General features: G+C 38.7%; 1 protein-coding gene across 35 annotated transcripts in view; it reads right to left on the reverse strand.

The window, feature by feature from the left end:
* Window positions 1-15,972, reverse strand: part of BBS12 (Bardet-Biedl syndrome 12) — a 143,215-nt gene that overhangs the window by 3,118 nt on the left and 124,125 nt on the right. For 19 of the 35 annotated variants that reach the window (XM_072037469.1, XM_072037466.1, XM_072037467.1 and 16 more), the window contains 5 exons: window positions 13,893-13,962; window positions 10,757-12,432; window positions 10,121-10,172; window positions 8,701-8,835; window positions 6,070-6,157 (listed from right to left, as the gene is read on the reverse strand). The gene's annotated coding sequence lies outside the window, so the exon portion shown is untranslated. Of the gene's footprint in view, window positions 1-81; window positions 141-6,069; window positions 6,158-8,011; window positions 8,125-8,700; window positions 8,836-10,120; window positions 10,173-10,756; window positions 12,433-12,523; window positions 12,691-13,892; window positions 13,963-15,972 lie in introns of all 35 variants that reach the window. The other 16 variants (XM_038178605.2, XM_072037461.1, XM_072037458.1 and 13 more) reach the window with 15 other exon arrangements.

A 15,972-nucleotide genomic window follows, 5' to 3' on the forward strand; every position in this document is an offset into this window, starting at 1 on the left:
TAAGATCAGAAAGGGGCAAGAGCACTCAGGCTCCCTCGCTTGCTCTCTTGTTCCTTCCCTCTCCCTCCCTCTCACTCTCACCTCCCTTTTTCTTCTCACTTTGACTACTACAGCTGTCTGCTCCAGATGTCTCCCCCAGCCTAGAAAAAAATGACAAAATGTGTAATGTGGATGGCCCCTGAGTAAATCCACCCGAGTGCTCCCTCCAAGCAGAAGACAGCCTTAATGTGAGAGAATGGCTTTGTTCAGGCAGTCCAGACAGATACCTGGATAGGACAAGTACAGTAAATGTCTTCATCTTTTAGTGGATTATTTATGCTCAAGGTAACACACTTCGTAAATTTAAATGTAATTATTTCTTTCAAAGTCTGAGCATGTGTTAAAGAATTCAGTGGCAACTTATTCCCCAGAGTGTTTAACTCTTTCACCATCAACAGCTGATAGTTATTGTCTGGGTCAGCATCCCCATTCTCAGGAGCTTAACCAGATGCTTCATCTGCTTTGTATGATAGAAGCATACAGCCACAAGTCTCTCTACAACAGGCCGAATTTTTCTTCTAAGTGTTAATTACAGCAGCAAGCAGCCTCATTATTTTGTTCACCTACTTTTGTTGATTATGACAAAAAGTTTCTGTATTTTAAGTGTTAATGCATGTTATTAATTGCCTGAGAAAGTTCTCATGCACAGCCACTTTTTTTCTTCTATGTATATGTTCAGTATCTCATTTTCATTTCTGGTGATTTTATGGCACTATTCATCAAGATTTGTTTTTAAACAGAGGCTTATATCTTCCCTCTTCATCTTTTTTTCTGATACAAACAACAGAAAGAATTCATACATCCTCTCTATTACAAACCTCTTACTGTCTCCATTCCAGTTCAGAAGAGTACTTCAGAAGGATAAAGCACCAGTGGGCACTTTGTCTTTCTAAAGTAAAAATTTCTGAATATATACTTAGTCCAAATGTGACCACAGATGGCCAAAGCTTTGTTTTGGGCTGTCTTTACAAATGGTTGATGTTGGAAACACGACAGGCCAGGATGGCTGAAGATAAGAGGACTAACAGACCGATGAGGCTTAAATTGGAAGTAAATCAAGTTTGTTATGGTCCAAAATGATTGCACTTGGAAAAAGAACTAGACTGTCTAGAAGCACTGACAGCTGTTGCAGATGTAAGAGATACAGTAGTGACCTCAACTTATGAGAAATAAGAAATAATGTTCTAAACAGGAACATTATGGAGGTTAGAGTTCAGAATTAGTAAAATCACCATGTACATACAAACACGTGCATTCTTACTCTCTCTCTGTATCCACATTACATATAGCAATCAACATAAGAACATACAAATCAGCAAAATTACTCTGGGAAGTGAAAATAAACAATGTCAATATAAAGTCAAGATTGAAACTACATAGGAGAAAAAATACAGTTTTAAGAAATACCCTGAAATTAAACATGACAGACTCAAAGAATTTGAGTTAATGTTGGATTTCAAGGAAATCCAAATTTATTACTGTGAGAGACTCCTGAATAGGAACAATCATAAAAACACCTCTTTCTCGCAGGACTGCATTATACCCATAAGATCATCATTTAGGTATCACTCCTAACCCGATGCCACTGGAAGGGCAGTGGCTGAAAGGTCTCTGGGTCTGCTGTCCTGCTGAGGACAGTGGTGCCTCAGCATGGGCTCTGGGTCAAGGCAGTTTAAAGACCTTTGTATTAAGTCAGTAGTCCTGTGAGTTGTCCCGAAGAAACTTATCTCTGCTTATGACTCAGATGTGTTTTAGCTTCATTCTATCACTACAGGGCAGAGAAGCCTCTTGTTGCACTGAAATGCTTGGAGACGTAAGGCATTGTAGGGAAATCTTTTTTTCTATAGCAGGGGAAAATCAGCCCTTGTAAGGCAAGTACAGAAATACAGCCACTATCTGGGTTTTTGCTTGTTTCTGCATTTAAGAAACACATTTGAATAAAACATACAAACGTTTAAGAAGTGGATCTTGGAAAAGACCTCTAGAGGTCATCTGGTCCAACCACGCTGCTCAAGCAGGGCGACCTAGAGCCCGTTGCAACAATTCTACTTGGGACCACTGTAAGGATTTTCACTATAAAGATTTCCACACCAGCTACAGACTACTCTGGGAAAACAATGTCTACCTCATAGTGTCATACTGCCCAGCAAGTGATCAGGAAATAATGGAAAATCTATTGCAAATTCTGTTTCCCCTTTTAACTGACGTTCCTGTCTTGTAAGGTTCGTAAGATTCAAAACCTCCATCTGGGCTAATCAAGCAGAATGCCAAGTTATCCACAGGATATAAAAATATAGGTGGAGGTGGGGAAAATACTCTTTCCATTCACTGGTAAGTTATAGAAGAAAATCAGAGTAAATTAACGGAGGAATACAGCAAAGACAGACTATTCCCAAGGAACAGGAGTTACCACATCATGCAGCTTTCATCATTTCACATTTGAGGGCAAGGAGAGATGAGCTCAGTGAGATGTTACAAAATAATAAATGTTGTTCTACTATAGCATGGATTTAGTTTCTCCCAGTTGTTCAACTGAAATCTCACTCTGCGTTATTACTGTAGAACTTATTAGCTGGCAGGTAGAAAATAGCAAGAATAAAGAAAACAAAACCCCAAATCTCTCTCTTGGTAACAATCTGTACTAGCTGATAGTATTCCAGAAGGAATGTCACAACAGCTCTCCAGTTTGTTTTCTCTTTGTTTCAGGGCTGTTTCCATGGATCCCCAAACCTAGGCCCCTGTGAAGGGCTCCCCAGAGCATAATGCCATGTAGCTGCAGGTCACAGACCAAGCATCACATGCAGAACACAAACACAACTCCAGTGGCACTGTCAACACATTAAAGCTATTGCGAATACAGTTCAGGAGCCTAACATACCAGTACGTGTGGAGAGAGAAACAGGCCCTGGAAATACTGTTAGAAGCGCAAAGAAATTACGCAGTCTCTTGTGCTGCATTAGCTCTTAGTTCTAGCAAGGCAGATCTGTTCTGAACGAGTTTGAGGAAGCATTTAGTGCTGGGGTGGATGTCAGTATTCTCACTCCACCACACCCCAATTCATCCAGCCATGCCATGGCTATCTTAGGTGAAGAGCTTTCTGGAATTCTCCCTTTTCCTTACTACAAAATCATTCCTATAGGTCTGTAAATTTACCACTACTGCACATAAACCTACGCCTCTTATGATATCTGAAGTTACAAGTACTGTAAGAGCAACTTAAGCCAACTGGCTCTTGTGAAATCTTGTTTGTTTCTTGGAGAGACGCTTGCAGCATTTCTTTGTGGCAGTTTAAAAAACTGTAATCTTCTGTCCACATGCCAAAACAGAATTTGTTATCTGCCAAAAAAATGACTTTCCCAATACTGTCCAGGCTATTATCTCAAACCTGACCCACAATAATTAACTTCCAAGCATCGGGGATGTTAAATTGCTCAGTGATCTCTCCCCTTGTATGCACAAGTGATAGGTATTACATGAGAATTGCTATTTAGGTTACATGCACTTTTCCCCTCAGGGAAAATTAGAGCATGAATTGAGTTTTATTGAATACAATCTTCCATCAATCACTTGATGGAAATCTTGAGAAAATATGGCTATCTTTGAAAGCAGCCCAAAAAAAAGAAGTTTAAACTTTGCTACATAGTTTTTATCCCAGTGATAGTAAATAAATGTGCAAATGGATTGTCCTTCTTCAAACTGAACTGCCTCATTGAATATCCATGTAGAGACTTACAGACACAACAGCAGATAATCTGGAAAGTGGCAGAAGGACCTCATACTTCACTGTTTTTATGTTGGTTTTCCTCTGTAGAGGCTATATGACCTGTTTGAAGAGCCACCAGTGAATACTAAACAGTAAATTTGCTCCAATGTCACTGTGGCCAGCTACCAACTCTGCCTTGTTCAGCTGCCAGCCATGAATTCCATTCATTTCTTAATTTGGATGGCATTTGGGAGAATGCTGTGTCTGTAAATGCAAGCAAGAAAGCCTAGCCTGACCTTAAAAAGAACACTGAAGGTGCAAACTCCATGCAACAAAAACTCAGGGGTGGAAAGCAGGAGTTAAGGTGCCATTACTACTCTTGTGTCTTTTATCTGAAACCTGGTCTGTTAATGTTGGTAATCTGCCTTAACCTAAACTGACAAGTTCTCTATTGACACCCCAAGTGAGTTATCAGCTGATAATGCAGAGAAAGCTAGGCTCACTGGCTTTGCCACAGGCCACGGTTACTCTGTGACATTAAAAGGTTGTCCCCAGTGTAGTGAGCAACAGTAGTGGGGGTCAGCATGCGCGTGTCAGCAGTGTATTTCACAGTCTTTCGACAGCAGATGAATGGAAAGGCTCTGTAATCCTCCCGGGACCCAAGAATGAAAACTACAAGGACACTGAAATAGGCACAGACTTGTCTTCCTTTCTCTTCTTTGATCCACCCTCCACCCCCAGCCTGTCTCATCTCCTCATCCTTTGTCCCCACCCTGTTCCTTTCCCATCCTCTGATTTCAGTCGCAGGTTTTTAGGCTGTTTCTAAATCTTTCCTCAGCAACTCATGCCAAGCTCTGTCCTCTGGACTACTTTTCATTTGTATCTCACCATGGCTCCCAGCCATCTACTCCACAGCTAGGTTTCCTTTCCCCACTTCTTAATTTCTGCCTCTGTTCTTGAAAGCCCATTTCTCTTTCTCCTACCAATCCTCACAACTCTATAGCTTACTTTTTCCACAGAGTTTTTCCCTTTCCTTTCTTCTAGCACTTTTCCTCCTCCCAGTAGCTCCCCATTTCACTCTCCTTGCACGTTGGAAGCATCCAGTCCCGTCAGATTGTGCATCACCATCACGCTGGTGTACCTGCCTACATACTTTGGGTAACACCAGAGTTTCCAACCAGCTCTGCTGGAAGCCCTGCTCCTCAGGCCTCCCTTCAGCCCTGCTCTCCCAGCACAGGCCAGCCCTGGGCATCAGGCACCACTCCACACCATCACATCGCTTAGGGTCCTGCTGTCCCCAGAATGTGAAGGAGGTGTTCAGAGGAAAAGGAAGGCTGGTTTGGCCTGCCTGATATCTGCCTTTCAACTATTTTCCAACTCTTTGGTATAGAAGTTCTAGACAAGGCTATTCTGAAGCATCTGTACCAGTTAAAAGGTCAGTTACGAGGCTTCCTCTAAAACTTTGTGGAACTAGATGAAATTTTAACTGTTCAGTTTCAAGCTTGCCTGAACTCCAGTCTGATGAAAAGCCAGCAAAACTGAAATAGTTTTTAAAACACAACACATCTCTTATGACAAAACTCTTTCTCCTTTTAAGAAGTTAAGAGACTATTGCACAGAATTCCTCAGCAGCTGCAACCAACCACAAGGTTGTGTGTAATCCAGGAGTGCTTCACTGCAAGGAAAAAATAACAAAAACACATTTGGCTAACTTTACTGCCATAAATGTGAAGGGCTTTAATTCTGACTAATCACACACCTTGAGTCATTTCACTGTAGTCAACAAGTATCTTGTAAAAACAACAACAAAAGTCAGTAAGCAAATAATGATAAAATCCTTTCCCTCAAAGACCAACAAGCCAAATTGATTTCAATTTACTATATTAATTAATTGAATGAAATCAAGGTGCTCAGCGAGCATTTTTAGTTTATATGTTTGCATACATAAATTACATGTGCAAGGATACATAAAGATGAGTACTCAAGTCTTTTTTGTAAAACTTACTGGGCATCTTGGCCAAGAAGAATGATGGATTTTAACTGCTATTTCTGTTCATAATTGAATTGCAGTTTCTCAAAAAGAATAATCTCAGAGTTTCTATATTAAAATAACAGCAGCTTATGAATCGATTTACAGGCTTTGTCATCTGCTGATTCATTTATTTTAGAAAGACCAAGTCAATATTGATGATTCCCTTAGTTGTGTTACACATATTTTATGTCAGTTTCTCCTAGGATGAAGTAGGGCTTTTTGTTTATTAATTTCTCATCCCATTGTTGCATTTCATACTGTTGTTGTTGGAATGCCAACAAATAAGGACACTCACCTCCGAGGTATTAGTCTCTTCTTATGACATCAGTGTGTAGGCTGTACAAAATCGAGGGATGTTAGTCACTCACACCATCTGTGTGGGCCTGCAGAAAGGAAGATGTAATCTCTCATATGGTGTTTTATACAAAACAGCAACAATCCATATTCAGCTGCGCAGATAAAATGGATCCCTTGAGGAACTTCAGTCTGCCAGAAAGCATGTTTGTGGCTGTCAGCTGTTGGGGGTAAACTTTTTAAAACACAGTGACAGAAAACCTTTTGTTTGTCCAGAAAATAAATTTGAGGGTGGTGGCAGTCAGTTTCACAGACTATGATTTGTTAGTCAAACTGTGTTGGTATTAAGTTGCATTTTAAAAGTTCAGGGCCAACATCTCTTCTCATTTCTACTGACGTAAGAAAATTTGCGCTGGAATGATTTGAATAAAAGAAAGGAGAAAGCAATGAAATCATTTCTTCATTCTTTCTAGATATTTACTTCCCACAGTTTGAGGTTTTGTCTTCCCTAGCCTCTCAGAAGCTACCATCATGCTATTCCTCAAAGTGGGGAAAGCTGGGTCTACCACACAAAGGAGAAGTCTAAATGTATTGTTAGCAGGTCTATAAAAGTCTCCCTGCATAGCTGCATGCAGAAAGAAGAACAAGACATGCACAGCATCTATCCCCGGGCCACCTCACCTATTTGTTTAGAAACACTCTTTTTTCTACTCATGCACTTCAAATAGTGCCTCTAGAAAGGCATCTAGAAAGCATGATTAGTCACTGAGCAATGGTTCTTCTTTCTTCCTTATGTTGGTAGTTACACTTTTCCAATTTTTTAAACATAAAAAACTCTGATATTTATTTTCAGATTAAGACTAAAATCTTGTGTCCAAATTTATTACAAAACAGAGTTATTTTCAATCTTAGGAGATAATTATAATTAAATTTACTTCATAGGAATTGTTAGCTTGATGACAAGACTCTTCAAATCATTTTCTGTCATTCTTCCTTAAACTCTTACACTCAACATCCTTGAGTGTAACTTTCAAAAGAAATTATTTGGAGGAATCTTCATTTTGCCTACCATTCCCAAATGCCAACTCCCATGTTACCTAAAGTAAGCATCAATAAGGCATCTCAGCACTCTAAAACTGGAGACAACTCGAGCCTCAATCCAAATCCTTTAAAACTGTACCGGACTCTTTCGACTGATCACAAGTGGTTTTAGGACATTTCAGACTTCTCACTAGAAGTCATGTATGTGAAATAGCTTAGTTCTGGGACAGCAACGACAGTAGAGTAAATACGGGACAGAAATACCGATTAAATGATTTGCATAAAAGAATTGTGGTCAGCATAATTAGTAGCTTTATCCCGTTATTTTTAAAGCAATTGTACTTAGCAGATGGAAGTAATTTTTCTGAAGGAGAAAAGGAGGCCCCTGAAATTTCACGAAGGGGTGAGCAAACAATCCTTAGCTGCCACATATCCAAAATGCAATATCCCTCAACCTAGTGTTCTGGGAAAAAAGCTGTGCGTTACTACATCACATGTTAGGAGGTGACAAAGATGAATAGTTTTGATTGTTAAAATTAATAAAGTGGGCTACCCTTGTTCTTTTATTCACATACAATATAAATCAGCAACAAATAGTCTCTATTTATTTTTATTTCAGTCTCTGTATGTCAACTTTGTGTAATGTCTTTTAAAAAAATAGCATGTATTGCATGTATTGTGATGTTTGAATTACTACCATGTGGGATAATTGGAAACATAATTATAGTACCTCTCGGACACAAGGCTTTTTTTCCAGTATGGTTACACGCAAGGGAGGCAGATCAAGCAATAAGAAATGACTGGAACAAACTGTAAGCAATTAGCTTAGTTAACTATATGGAATTGGCCAGAATTCAAATGTGGTACAAATAAGCATAAAAAAAGGAGCTGCATTTGCTCACCTCATGTCTGAATTTGATCTGTTTGCCTAAGCATAGAAAAGCAGTAGTACTTTGAGTAATTTAGCTGTAATCCTTGCTCTGTCGTAGTTAACTAGACCGTCACTAACTTCAACCTGCAGAAGGTCAATCTCAGAATAGTTAAAAATTTTCCCACTTTTAAAAGCATTGTCTTCAATGCATTATAAAGTAGGTGCAGGGCGTAGAGATCTGATCCCAACTGCCTTTTAAAGGAAAACATCCATCAGATCTTTGCTATGAAACTTGGGTGGAATCAGGATTAAGGTTCTAGACCACATCAGAAAATTACATGTAATAAAGTAACACTGCACCATTCCTGATGAACAGAAGAGAATTCTACTATAGTGTGCTTCTGTGTTTTAAGACATACCAAAACCTGTTAAAAAAAACACAACTTTATAGATGTGCAGTAATATAAAACAACATTAAGAATAAGCCTAACTCAAAGGAGAGTTACACATAGCAAATGAACGATGATCATAACGAAATGCATGAGACATGCTTTCACTCAGTGGAACACATTTTATGATTTTCTAATCTATCTATTCTCACTAGGAATCACTGTACATAAAAAGGGCATGGCTCAAAACCTGCTGTAATCTCAAAAATTACTTTTTAAGGCACAGAGTTTGTGAGAAGGAAGAAAGGAATATTTTTCTTAGACATTGTACCTGTTGCTGGCCCCTTCTGAGGATACAGCAGCCTTTTGCAGGGCAGTTGTAGCATTCTGTGGGTTAGGGTACAGCCATAACAACTTTCTTTCCATCTCCCTTTGGTGTGTGGTTACCCTTGTTAATTCCCAGTTCCTAAGGGGTAGGAAAAGACGAGACTTTTGATTGCAGGGACTATAGCCACAGCCCATGGAAAGTAGAAGCAAGCAGAAGTCATTTGGTACACCCAATTCCCTGCCCAGGCCGGAGACACATCATTTTTTCAGATGAGACGCAACCCGGCATTCCACAAAACACAAACAACAACAACAAAATGTTCAGCCTATGACACAATGGAGGAACGAGGTTAGTGCTGAGGGCAAATTCCAAATATTTCAGCATGTTTTCCTGGATCATCTCTTACGTAAGCCACGAAATTCAGTCTCACAGCAGCCTGCTGAGAGCAGAGGGGAGTGGGCTGGGAGCTCACTGACAATAGCAGGCACATGTGCACATACACACAACCACCACGCGCACAAGGCAACAACAATTAGCTAGTCCACTGCAAATGTCAGCCAATTTATGTAATATCCTTTTACTCAGCATTTTGTATTCACTTAAGGGTGAAAAATCTCAATAAACTGTCTCAGGGGCATTGAAAGTGGGGGAAATTATTTGGATTCAAGTCCTGCTCTGATCATTTCTGCCGTTGGCTGCTCGATAGCCTATACGTTACTTCAGTCAAACAACCAGTGAAGAAGCAGGCATTTATTTCATAAGAATCACCAATGCAATTAGTGTTAACATGCTCTAATTGTTATTAACAGCAGCTGAACAGCTGTCATTTTAAGTTGACTAAGCACAATGGCTCTGGGCTGCTGCTGCTCAAGTTATCCCATGAGGCTACTCCAGAATCCCGTTTGCCCAGAGAACAGTTTTACAGATGGTAAGGAGCCAGAAATTACACACTGGATGACATTAGTGCTCTGACTTGCTGATTTAACACACCTAGGAAATAAGGGAAGATCTGAGAGTATGGGGATGAAGGGGCTAGATATAAATAATACCAATGTCTTCCCCACAGAACCTTTTAGTAAACAAATATGTTGGTGGTATACACCCACCACCTTCAAACAGGACCAAGAACCTTACCTGGTCAGTGCTTAAGAATTACTTAGTAGACGGGTCATGAAATGCAACTTTTGTCACTACACTACATTGTTTTTTTATTATATTTTTAAAGTTACTTTCATTTGAGACCTCCAGTTCCCTGTTCTTTCTAGGAAAGTGAGCAGCAACAAGCTGTTAAAAATGCTGCATCTTTCTTAAAACAGGAAAGAAGGTGGAAGAAAGCACTTTCCCTACTCGTCACAAAACAGAAGAAATTTCAGTTTGGCTTACAACTGGAAACAAAAGCTGTTGTGATCAAACCAAAACTTACAATGCACATCAGACATCAGAATTCTGAAATTAAATCATATCTTCTCACAGTACTGCCAAAAAAAAAAAAAAAAAGGAAAAAATAAGATTAATTTCCAAAACCAAGCACAGAAATTCATAATGAAGTACTTGTTACTTCTGTAATGATGTCATAAGGGTAAATAAAATCTAAGCGGCAAGCACAAAAGTTTAAATTATTACACTTGGTTTTACAGTAATTGTGTTTACCATAGGCACCTTTATTGATTTAGAATGTCCATGGAAAATTCACTTGATTAGTCTTCCTTTAAAAGCCATTGGTTTACACTCCTCATTGAGGCACTTAATTCAGTTTTCCTTAATCAAAAGTTCTTAGTAACCCATTACACATTTAGGATTATCTATACAAGGGGCAGCATTTTTTAAAAGTGATGAGAGTTCCAAAATTTTGTACTGTTTGGTGTACTAGTTTGAAGCTGACTGGTCAAACCATTTTCTTGCAGCTATTTAAAATCTTCATGATGAAGTACTCTGCTTGTTCGGTCTCATAATGGATCTGGTCTACATGAAGAAAAGTTTATTTTGGACAGTGTTGTCATAGTCATCTGTAATTCTAATGAGTACTTGTGTTTTTGATGGAGAAGGAAGACTTACTTACCATATGGATCTAACCTCCAAAACAATGGTTAGCATCATTCTCTGAAAGATAGATGCGTGTGTAGGCAATTAAAAAATAAATCTGGTTTACATGAAAGAAAATGTCCTGCAATAATCTTAAACATCATGTCAGCATCCATTTCATCTATTTACAAGATTTGAGATCTTTTCCCGGCTTTTCTTTTTTAGTAACTGAAGTTTCCATTTGTTACTCTTGCTCCTCCTGGAAATCCAGCAGTAAATGATAACAAAAATTGTTACTACAAATACTTAGATGACTTTGCTGAAAGAGTGTTTACTTCAAGCATGTACCAAGCGTCATCAAATCCAGTTTGGCTAAAACCTTCTGTCTAACATGAGATGCAAAATTTTCCTTCAGATAAAAATGAGATATAGGATATGTTACCAAAAAAAAAAAAAGCCTACAGGGAAAGAAGATTTAATGTTACACTCGTTTAAGTGTAAAAAGATGAGGTCTCACCATATTATTGCCAGTGATCCTTTATTTACATGACAGCAGTTGGTATCAACTGAATATAGCATTTTCAAGAACGAGAGGCAGATTTATAGACGTCATAAACATAGGATATCACTGTGTGTCATTGTGTAGTATCTCTAAAAAGACTGAAAGCTCCAAAATCACTGTAAATTCTACAGAAGTCTCTTTTGACTGGAATATGGCGCCAGTATTGAGCCAATGCCTGGTGAGGTGCCCACTCCAAGAAACCCCATTTGCAGGGAATGTGCAGACACCACAGACCTCTGAGTACACAGGGGAGCGGCCACTAATTTCTAAAAATGAGGTTAACGTGTTGCTCTGCCACAAAAAATAAGCAGAGGTCTGATGGATTTCTGTTTTGCTTTCAACTCAGAATTTGTTTTATTTAGGGATGTTTAATTTATAATTATATCGTGCTGGCTGAATGCTCAGTTGTGTTGTGGAACCCTGCCCAGAGGTCCTCATTGTTGCAGCTTTTAACAATTTTTTTTTTGCATTTCACAGATGGTCTGAATTTGCATTTTTCTTTTTTTAGTTCCTTTAAATATTAATTAGAAGATTTAAAAAATGAAAAAGAACAATAACAACAGTGGAACAGTTTTAGGCTTCATGTGATTACTTGCCTCTAGAACGTATCGTGGAGCTGAGTTGCTTTAGATCAACACACACACAGCAGCATGCATATCATATCAATATCTAAGTATGGTTTGAAATATTAGCAATATGTAATGCCTTCAGCATTATGCCTGATATAACAGAAACAGATCGTGTGCTGTACTGCAACAGCTAGAAAGCCTCTCATAAGGAATTGCCATTTATTGTTAGCTGCTAGTGGGTCACCAGTGCTTCAGACATACCTAAGGCAACAAGCTGACTTGCTGGCTGAGGTAATAAAAACGTTTGAAAACCTACTTCAAGAATCAGGTATGGGCTTACATGGTTAACAACCGATACAGACTGCTGGAAAACTAGAAACACAGGAATGGTGATTTTCTCCCTAATTGGGAAGAAACAATCTTCCCCGGGGTACCTGTTTCTGAGACTGCCCATCTATAGGCAGCTCCCTGTATGGTACCTTGATGTGCCCACAGACAATCCAGCAGTTTGAAAAGGTCATATGGCTCCCACAGGTGTCCCAAACATCACCAGTAGCCAATTTCTTGCAATAAACTTACATACTGAAATAAAAAGAAAAAAAAAAGATTGATAATATTCTATAGGCTGACATCTGTTACTTCACATAATACATACACAGTAAAACTGTCTTACATAACTCCATTTGGGGTGAAATTTCTTCTACAGGACTGAAAATTCCTGATTTATTGCAGCACATTGCAAGTAGCCCAAGTTCCTCTCAGAAGCAAATACTGAGATCTTGATCCTGAATACTTTATATTTGAGATGTTCCTGGGTTTGGCCTGAAGTCCCTCACTTTCCTGCCAATTTCAAATGATTCACAATGGAGTTTATTTTCTGATCTGTTGTAGTCATTCTCACAGGACTTTGTCAGATGCAGATACAGAGGGGATTTTAAGAAAATTAATTAGAAGAATTTCTGAAGTTGGTATGTCCAAAAGGATTTTAGAGGCTAGATCAGATCACGAGGCCACCATTTTTATATTAATCCCTTCCTTCCCTGCACATTTTGGAGGCGTAGGAAAAATCCTCTCTTGCCTGATTTCTGATATGGAAAACTACTCTTGTAGAAACAAGCTCTGCCATAGAAGATACACTTTCTTTGATTGTCTTGTCAGTAATTACCAAGAAATCAGCAGCTAATAAGAGATGATGACACAGTAAGGCAATCCAAGAATAAATCCTATACCACTTGTGATTCATTCCCAGAAAGTTAAATTTCAGTGGGACTTTTGCTATTGTTCTCAAAGGACTGCAGTGAGAAACTCCATGATTTCAAGCCAAAGAAAAATGAGTAAATAAATGCCTTGGAGCCACAAAGAATCCTTCTCAGGCTGCTGCCAGAGCACGGCACAAAATTAGCCTCTGCTTATGACGTTCAACCAGATGGGTGTCACCCAGGTGGAACAGATGACACATGAAACAACAGACAGACTCTCACTCTCTCATTTGACCCCCAAAGAATGACAACACTCAAATTTAAGGAAGAAATTCCTATTATCTGCTATGCATATTATGCAAGTCATCCCGTGTACATTTAGAAATAGATACAGAGCAGATTGTGTGATATAGGGGTTTTAACTACATTCATTTACCCTACAGGCATTATGGAAAGGTAAGTTGGTGGCCTGAACATCCCATACACATAAAGCCATTTTGATCTGTTGGAAAAGCAGGTATTTGGCTGCACAAACAGGAGGAGGGAAGATTATTAATTCAATTAAAAACAAACAAACAATGAAGATATAAAGTGCTGGGAAATAAAAGATACAGGCTAAAGATAAAGTTACCTCAGCAGATGTACAGCGCTTCTGCCTTTAAGAAGAGAAATCAGCAGATCAGTGCAGGTGGGCTTAAGGGAAGTAAATTGATAATGCATGTGGGAAGTACATTTTTCTGTGGATCCCACAGTTCTGATACAGCCGTACAGAATAACAGCTGAGGCTATTTATCTGATTATTGACAGCACATTACAAGTATTTTGCTGAATGAGATCCCTTACCATGTCAGATCCTTGTCCTTAAGGCAGTTCTGGGGAATGGAGACATCCCAGTAAGCTGATAACTTGGCTCCTGGGGATGACAAAACACACACAGGAGAAACCCAGCGCAATACTGACCATGCTAGGAGACCATTTGCTGCATAGTGCATACAGGTCTTACAGGGTAAGTGAAACTTTAAACAAAGCTGGATTAGTTGAGTTAGAAACAGATTTAAACTCTGAGATGTCAAACCAGGTAACTTGTAGGATATTTTCTCCTCATGAAATTTTTGTTGTTGTTTTGATTTATTTTTTTTCCAGATAAATGTTTTAAATAAATCTAGTAGGTTTACAGGGCTTCCTGCTGAAAGCAATGAATTCGTAAACAAGGGGAGCAAAATATGGTATGAATTCATCCTAGAGGAAGCATAATTAAGAGCACTTTATTTTTACAGCCCACAGTATAAACCTTCAACAACTAGAAAAGTTTGCTGTTTTTCAAAGGCTGAATATTTCAAAAAGACTGTTTTCCATCCAGTATCACAAGAGGGAAATAACCAAGACCAAAATAATGTCTCACAGATTTTATTTTATGTATGAATCAACTAGTCTAAAGGAAATACTACCTTCTTTGACTGGAAGCACGGGAGAGTTCAAGGATACAGTATGTATTTTTAAAGAAAAAACTAATACACATGTTTGGAAAGGAAAAGGACAAGACTTAAGCTCCTGGCAGTATTTGCAGACATCCACAGACATTTTGAATAGAGGTATTCTTCTGGGGGCTTTCACCTTGTCTGAAGGTTTTGTATTTGTTCCAGGTCTTGCACTGTTTATTTTAAAAAGTCAAGTTATTCTTTCCTACTGCACTGCAAACTAGAACATTACTCCTGCTAATTTTGGGGACTCGAGCAAACAGGGCAGAAGAGCCAGGCACAGATGAAAGCATAACTCTAAAAAAGTAATTTAAGTTTCCACTTAAAAAAAAAAGAAAAAAAAAAAAGGAAAGAAATAAACAACAAGAAGAGGTAAGGATTTTCCTCAAACTTGCAGCAATCAAGTTAGTTAAAGTCAGTACAGGAAACACAAGGGGCAACTTTTTATGCTTTTGTCAGACCACGACTAATGAACAGAGATCTGACACTGAAGATTAATATTAAAGCCACAAATAAAGATCTTAACTAAAGTAAGTGATCACAGATTATAGGGAACCATTTAAAACACATTAAAAATAATTAGTGAAACTCCAAACACACACACAAGAAACACATACACTGCAGTCTCAGTTCATTTCCATATGATTTAAAAAGAAGACATTCATTCCCTCCTGCCAAGTATGCCAATTTGTATGTAGAAAAACCATTCTGCTGTGCTGGGTTTGCACTGTATGTTATATGACTTCTGGTAGCTCTACTTGGCACACTGTAACTACAGTGCTTTAATCTTTACCCTATATCCCAAAAACAGAGCTACTGTGTTCATGGTCAAGACTTACTACTACCCTCCAATAATTACTCTGTCCTGTTATATTCCTTGCAGAATCCAAACTTGTGGTAATTCTGTACAGGCAAGCAAGGCAGAAGGCTTTTAGACAAAATCAATCAGCTTTATCAGGTTTGCAAATCTGAAAATGTCTTTGAAGGTGAAAAAGCCGAATCTTAGATGACATCAAAACTTAATTTATTACTACAATAATTCTGGCTTGTAGCATTATACAAGGCCTCACTCTATTATGCACTACATGAACACAACAAAGTTTCATCTCTACAGAGTCTGCAGTTTTAGAAATAAGAAACAGACTGAGAGAGCTGAATTAAGATTGTCTCCAAAGCTGACCTCTACCTGACATTCCCTGCAGGGGACATCCTTTTACCACTATGGATGCCAGGCTCTTACTCCACATCACATTCTTCAGTGGAAAGGATGGTTTGACCTCCTCTATCTCCGATGCAATTTTTTTTTCCTGGTCATCATTAAGTACTCAGTTACTACTGCTGTTAGAGCTTATTAGAAATTCATCATAGAAAGAGCTGCTTTTAATCGATGTTGCACTCCTCATCAGGATTTGCAGTCCACAATTTTACTCTTAATTCCGCTGAGA

This window comes from Anas platyrhynchos, chromosome 4 (assembly GCF_047663525.1).
Source record: "Anas platyrhynchos isolate ZD024472 breed Pekin duck chromosome 4, IASCAAS_PekinDuck_T2T, whole genome shotgun sequence".
NCBI classification, from domain to species: Eukaryota; Metazoa; Chordata; class Aves; order Anseriformes; family Anatidae; genus Anas; species Anas platyrhynchos.